At 43.6% G+C, this 7768-nt stretch overlaps 1 protein-coding gene across 7 annotated transcripts in view; it reads right to left on the reverse strand.

The window, feature by feature from the left end:
* Positions 1 to 7553, reverse strand: part of CREM (cAMP responsive element modulator) — a 66800-nt gene extending 59247 nt beyond the window's left edge. The window contains exon 1 of one of the 7 annotated variants that reach the window (XM_068560716.1): positions 7323 to 7545. The gene's annotated coding sequence lies outside the window, so the exon portion shown is untranslated. Of the gene's footprint in view, positions 1 to 7322 lie in introns of all 7 variants that reach the window. The other 6 variants (XM_068560651.1, XM_068560677.1, XM_068560643.1 and 3 more) reach the window with 6 other exon arrangements.
* Positions 7554 to 7768: the final 215 nt, after the last annotated feature.

A 7768-nucleotide genomic window follows, 5' to 3' on the forward strand; every position in this document is an offset into this window, starting at 1 on the left:
CTGGGTTTTGTCAAAGAATTTTAACTGCAAACAAAATAGTAACCGTTCCTTTAAAATCTCCTCTGATAGCCTTTAATCCATTAAAAACGCTGTTTTAGACACTCTAGCAATTAAACCCCTTTTTTTTTTACTAATATCTCTTTAAAATACACATTTGACATGCTGAATGAAGTAAAGTTGGCAAAGAAAAAGACAAAAGGAGAGCAGTAGCCCTCAATTTGTTTTAGATTTGAAAGGACCAACACCCGCATCCCTAAGTTCCTTCCAGGCGTCTATGCCAGCAACAGAGGTGCTTGGCAACAAACATGCTATTTCCGGGGTTCCCTCCTAAGTGGTCCCTCTAAAATGATGCCACACCATCCCACCCAATTTGGAAACTGAGTCAGCAGTCAGGTGTGCTGCAACTTACTACGGGCACCAGGACAATGGTTACTGTTACCACCTGCCCCCACCCGACCATAGGGACATTGAGGAGAGGTAAGGCACTTGAACCAGGCAACCTACAACATGAACAAGAAACAAGGATGGTGACATTCCTTCAGATTAAACCTTATTCTGTGTTATATTACACTGGCATTTTACGTGAGGACATCTTATCTTCCATAACAACTGTGTAACCATGAGGGCAGGGGCTACTGATTTATTAAACAGTGATTGGCACCCAAGATACCCCAGCCCTTGTGCTTGGCACCAAGACACAGATAACAAGATGTCCCTGATCTCCAGCAGCTTGGTTTCTAATGAGGGAGACAGATGTTTAAACAAGGAATAATGATAATATTATCTGAATAATAATGATGAGCACGGCACCATATAAGGAGAGAAGTAACTCCCGATTTCTCCTGGAAATACCATATTCTTTGGTTTAATTTCTGAGTAAGTAATACATTATGATTTAGAACTCAAAAAGGAGAAAAAGGTATTTGGTGAAGTCTGGGAACAGCCACCCATTTCCTCTTCCCAGAGGCTGCCAGCATCGAAGACAGTCTCAGCTTCCTGCCACCCCGTCACAAGACATCAAGAGAGCAAATGACTAGCCTCACAACAGAATAATGACCATCAGATAAACCTGATCCTGACTCAGGCTTATCAGAGAATTATTTCATTCCAACTACTCTCTAAGAAGTCATCACTGAATGATCGCCTGCTTGCCAAATCTTCAAGAATGATCTTTAGTCCCTATCCTCCTTAACATGCCTACAGCATTTCCTACTCCCCAAATTTCGCCCTCCTTGAACTCTTCAGGACACCACGTTCATGTTTCCCCTTCCAAGTTATCCAGTCCTTCGCCTTGGTCTCCTTTGGCCCACTCTTTAAGTACTGGTATTCCCAGGCTTCTAGTCACAAACACCTCCACACTCTCCCCCTAGGCTGCTTCATCCCGCCTTGATGTGTCTCAAATCTCACCTCCAGCCTGGACCTCTCTCTCCTGAGCTCTAGCCTGTATGTATCTGCCTATTCGACATCTCTTAACGGTTTCTTCAGAGATCCTCAAGTCTAATATGTTTAAAACTAACCTCAACTCCCTTGCTCTGCATCTCACCTCTTGCTGTACTTTTATCTCGATTGGGGAGTGACATCACCATTGGCTCAGCCACCCTATCCAGGAGTCCTCTCTCTTCATTCCCCACTTCCCTTGTCCCCAGTTCCTGAGGTGGCAACACGGTCTAGTGGTCGTAGCATAGCAGTGTGCGATATAAACAGCGTGGCACTGGAGGTTGATCTGGGCGTTAACCTGAGTTCTACCACTTATTAGCTATGGTTTTTGCAAGAAAGGCAAAATAAAGACCCCACTGCAATTAGCACGGTCAAAACAAAAAGAAAAGAACGTGGAATAAAGGGTAGTACACCTCTAACGGAAGCAGGAAGAGAAAGAACACAGAAAAGTGTAATCTGTTTCTTGAGTTCTGGATGAAGAAAGGTTTTAGCTCTTTGGGAAAGTAGAAGATCTGCAGAGGTTAACTATGATTTAAGTAGCAACAGCAAGTAAGGTTTGAAAGAAAGTAGGAGAAGAATATGAAGTTTATATTGTAAAGCTGGTCCTCCTCAACCAAGTCAATTAAGAAACTGGGAAAAGGCAGGCTAGCTAGGAGAGAGAAGTACAGTTGACCCTTGAACAACACAGGTTTGAAACAGTATGGGTCCACTTATATGTGAATTCTTTTCAATCAATATATTGGAGGGACTTCCCTGGTAGTCCAGTGGTAAAGCATCCGCCTTCCAATGCAGGGGACACGGGTTCGATCCCTAGTCAGGGAAATAAGATCCCACATGTCATTGGGGGCAACTAAGCCCACACACCACAACTAGAGAGAGAAAACCCACATGCCGCAACTAGAGAGAAGCCCACGCGCCACAACGATAGATCCAGTACAGCTCAACAAAGGTCCTGCGTGCCGCAACTAAGACCCGACGCAGCAAAAATAAATAAAAATAAATAAATAAATAAAAATATTGGAAAATTTTTTGGAGATTTCCAATAATTTGAAAAAACTCACAGATGAAACTCATAGCCTATAATTATTGAAAAAATTAAGAAAAAGGTATGTCATGAAAGTGTAAAATATATGTAGATACTAGTCTATCCTTACACAGGTATAAGGTGATATTTAATATAAAATAATGTGTTAGTTTTCTTACTGTTTTATAACTTTGCTTTCAAAGAACTACATTACCGTACAGTATTCCTCTCTCTCATAATTGGAGGAACTGCAAATCAGCTATCATCACAGGTAAGTGGTTTTTTTTAAAAAAACATAACAATGTTTCCAATACTGTATTATGAATATGACTGTAATACTGTATGCCATAAATTTCTACAATGATTCATTCATTAGTGTTTGGGCTAGGCTACCGTGAAGCAATCATATCAATTACACTAGGCAATCATATTGCTGCTTCTTCACTATTAATGTATGAATTGTTATACCTATAAATAAATACAGATTTCTTTTTCACATTATCTTTTCATTTTGATGTCAAGTGTCAGTAATACATATTACATCTGCAGTGTTTTGTATCACATGACAATACTGATGTAGGTACAGACAAATGATTCATCTCATGAACTTATGGTATTGATAAATACAGTACAGGACTGTAAATGTATTTCTCTTCCTTATGATTTTCTTAATACCATTTTCTTTTCTCTCGCTTACTTTACTGTGAGAATACAGTATATAATACATATAACATACAAAACATGTTTTAATTGACTGTGTACGTTATTGGTAAGGCTTCTGGTCAACAGCAGGCTATTAGTAGTTAAGTTTTGGGGGAGTCAAAAGTTATACAGGGATGTTCAACTGAGCAGCAGTCGGCGCCCCTAACTCCCACGTTGTTCAAGAGTCAACTGTAATTACAAAATGTCACGTATGTGAAGTTGACAGGGATGAGTCTATGGTTATTATGCATTTTAGGTGAAGGAGATGAGTACAGGAAAAACAAAGCAATACAGTAGTAACAGGAAATTATGCCACTTTCAAAGTTTTGTAATCTTTGTGAAGTAAAGTTAGAATAACTTTCAAATAACAATTTTTACACTTTTGTGTAAAAACAGAAGTGGCCAGGAACAGTTCTTCTAAATAATTATTTGAAACACTTGTAAATACTGCCTTTACTATTTTGAATATGAATCATACAGAAAATCAGGCAGCATTCTAATACAGATTCAAGGCCACTCCAGTTTAATTGCTTCAGATACCCATTATTATTTAAGAAATCTAAACTCTTTACTAAAATCACCAAAGGATTAACTATTCAAGCATCTCTTTTTCAGTTCATTCCCCACCTGGTGCCTGCTTTCGTCTATTTCAGTCAATGAACAGCAGAATCCTCTGCTAAGGAGGAAATGAAAAATGAAATTCAAATAGTCATGGCCTATCTCCACCTCTCCAAACACACCCTGCCCTGCCGAGCCCCCGCCCCATTTCATGAAGGGAAACATAACTTTCAATCTATTGGGGAAGTTATTTGCTTGGCTAATCATTGTAGGGCTTTTCTTTCAACAGAACACTCCATTACCGCACTTTAAGTACATTTCAAAACATTTATCTACACATAAAGTACAGCTGCATCGACTACTAACTAGCAAATCTGGGAAAGAGTATATAAGACACTGGAATTAGCTAAGGTTCACAGAAACGAATTTCAACGTTATTATACTTACCTAGGTTGGTCCTATCTTGTGTATATGAACAAGACTAGTATCTAAGTGTAGAAACATGCCTAAATAAGTTAAATTTAACTCCTCCATCAATTTTAAGAGGTGCAAAAGCATCCCAAGTGTCTTTATGCGTGATATATAGTTGCTCCAATTCCAGAGCTGGAAGCTTTCATCATAATCAATGCTAGGATATAAATTCCTAAGCATTTCTAGGCAAAAAAATAATTTTTGTGCTACCAATGGAAAAAAAAGAGGATGTTTGAGAATATGAACAAAACTCTATGACATCTGACATTCTGAGTTAGGATGGTCTAATTTTAAGTCTGCTAAGTTAAAAAAACAAAAACAAAAAGTTCACTAAGATAACCTTGAAGAAACTGAGTTTGTTTTCTGGAATTCTCAAAAGTAAACAATGTCAGAATCACATGAACCCCACTGTTAAAATTTCACAGGGTTTCATTTTGACATTTGATTGGTCTGGTTGTACTTTTCTGTTCAGAAAGTATGCATGAAGATGCTTCCCATTTGGTGAGAACTGAAAGACTTCAAAAGAGCCTCACAAAAAGTTGATAGTAAGGTTTTCTTGGAGGCAAGCATCCTTCTTCACCAGTGAGAGAGTTATTTAAACAGTCCTAAATAACCTACTAGCTCATGCCTTCCCTCAAAATTGTTTCACATATACCTTGCCAGTAATTTCCCATAACACTCCTGGGAAGGTCAGTCAAGATTTGCAAACTAGATATTTTAAAAAATTGCTATAACTGTATTATACCAATAAGACTCGGCTTGTCTTCATGAGTAATATTAAGATAAATCCCAGCTAATGTCATCCTTAGGTTTTCCTCTTCATTCTCCCTTATTGGCTACTGGATATCCTACAGCATCATTAAAAGAAAACCCATGAATGAGAGATTTACTTTTAAGAACAGGGCACTCTTTATTGTGTGATTCCCATGGTGAAAAGTATTTTAAATACCCTGTGCTCTTTAAAATGAAATTAACAAAATGATTTTAAATGTTTACTTCTACATATGTATAATGGATGAGAAACACTTTCCTTGAAATCTATATTTTTACAATGTATATACTTGTACTGATAATATTGAAATTGTATACAATGCACACACTGCTATTATCAAAGTTGACTTTTATATGTGTCGACATCAGTTCAATAAGTAGAAATACTTAACAGAATTCAAAGACATTTCAGGTTTATTTCCTTAATGACCAATACTGATTGCGTGTCAAAACATCAATGGTTCAACTGTTAAGTGTTTGCATTGTTCAGTTTTATGTTTAAAGTCTACCTAGGGCTTCCTTGGTGGCGCAGTGGTTGAGAATCTGCCTGCTAATGCAGGGGACACGGGTTCGAGCCCTGGTCTGGGAAGATCCCACATGGCACGGAGCAACTAGGCCCGTGAGCCACAACTACTGAGCCTGCGCGTCTGGAGCCTGTGCTCCGCAACAAGAGAGGCCGCGATGGTGAGAGGCCCGCGCACCGCGATGAAGAGTGGCCCCCGCTTGCCGCAACTGGAGAGAGCCCTAGCACAGAAACGAAGACCCAACATAGCCATCAATCAGCTAATCAATAAATAAATCTTTAAAAAAAAAAAAAAAAAAGTCTACCTAAATGGGACAAGACATTTGAGCACTTTCCAATAGACTACCCACTTCAACAATAAACCTGACTTACTTTTCTGGCCGAATATTAACCTGTAGACAATACCAGGTTGGGGAAAACAGGATCAGGAATATACGTCTATACTGGTAAAGATTCAGTCAGGATTCCTGACGTATGTTAACAACCTGAAACTCTTCCCTACTTTTCATGAAATGTGCATAATTTTAAACATGATTTCATATTTTAATCATGCAGTGATTTGCCCTAATAGGAAATTAGAGTAGTCTATGGAGTCTGGAGTTTGTTAAACTCACCCAATTTCAGTAAACTGCAGGGACAATGTGAAAACAAAAAGACTAAAGAGCTCCTTTGTGTTTACACATTCAATAAAAATTTATTCATACACTCTTATAAAATGTGTACACAAAACATCCGTGTAATTACAACTTCACACTCACCAAAGCGACTCCAGGTTGAACAGCTGGTCACTAGGCAAGCATTTGCTTACACTGAACTATTTACAGATGCACCAAAAATGTTTGTCATTACCAACACTTAACATGACAATGCTTTCAGTGTTTACTCATCCAGGATCAAATCCATTGAAAAGCTGCGTTTGGATCAATAGGCAGCTTTTTAAACATCAGTATCTTAATACTTAGCATAAGTTGGCCAAAACACATTGTTTGCAATTTGCCTTTCTTTGGGGGAAAAAAGTTCCTTTAAGTTCAAAGTTTCAAAGACTACGACTTCGAAGGGAAAGCAGCTTGTTATCCAAAAGCAGGATCGAGACTAGGAGAAAAACATGGTACCCACAGGGAAAAAACTAGAGAACACGAATTATTCATGTAATCTAAGACAATCTTCACATTGGCCCTCTAGCCCTGCGCATCTCGGTTTGGGTTTGTTTCCAGGGAGGGTGGCTGCACTCCCAGCAGCCTGGCGAATTAGGCAGGAAAGGAAAAGTTGTTCCGAAGCTGCTCCGGTGAGCCGCCCGGTTACAGGGCCTCCAGTGCGGACCGAGGCTGGTCCCGCGGGTCAGCATCGCTCTGACCTCGGCCGGCCGGCCGCCCCTTCCCGAGCCGCGCAGGGAGCGTGAGAGGCTCACACTCGGGACCGGGTCCGGATCCCGGCGGGGACCGCGGGGAAGACGTCCGAGGACGCGCGTCCCTCTCAGTTCGCGCTCCGGCTCCGGGGGCCTTGCCAGGCTGGCTGGTCCCGGCGCAAAGGGGACGCGGAGAAGAAGGGCGGCGCGCCTTCCAGCAGCGCCGCGGCAGCGCCCCGCTCGCTCGGTCTCGGGCCGCGAAGACCGGGAGGCGGCGGCTCTGGCGAGCGACGGGAGAGGACGGAGCCACGTCGCCCGCCTGTCCGGCGGCCTCCCCTCCCTCGGAGCCGGAGAAGTGGCCCCTCGGAAAGCGCCCGCCGGGTGCGCGGGGCAAACAGCGGGGGCGGCCGGGGCTAACCGTTCCGCCCTGCCCCCGCTCCGGCGCCCCCGCCTCAGGCTCCGCTGGCCCCGCCGGCCGGCGCGCCACTTACCCGCCGCGAAGCGATTTACGTAGCGGGCCTCGTCACTGCTTACGGACGCGAGGAGGTGGGACGACAAGCCCCACCGGGACCGGCGCCGGCCCACGTCGCCCCACGTCGCCCCACGTCAGCACTGATGCGGCCACCGCGGCCTCCCCGCCGAGCGCGACCCGACGCAGCGTCGCTGCCGCCCGCCCGCGGCCTCGCGTCCGCCCGCTCACCCGCCCAGCTCCTCGCCGCACCTGCCCCTGCCCGGGGGACGCCGGGCGAATCCACGCTCGAACCCCGCCCCCTGCCGGCCGCCGGAGGGAGTGCGGCGCTGACAATCCAACAATTGAATGGAACGGGGCGGGAGAGGGGGGTTGAGGGGCGGAGCTGAGGGTGGACTGGGGGCGGGGTCTGAGGTGGGGGAGGAGGAGGTCGGGGCCTTAGGATGGAGAGGAGGAGCGTGGCTGCGG

Source organism: Eschrichtius robustus, chromosome 1 (genome assembly GCF_028021215.1).
Source record: "Eschrichtius robustus isolate mEscRob2 chromosome 1, mEscRob2.pri, whole genome shotgun sequence".
NCBI classification, from domain to species: domain Eukaryota; kingdom Metazoa; phylum Chordata; class Mammalia; order Artiodactyla; family Eschrichtiidae; genus Eschrichtius; species Eschrichtius robustus.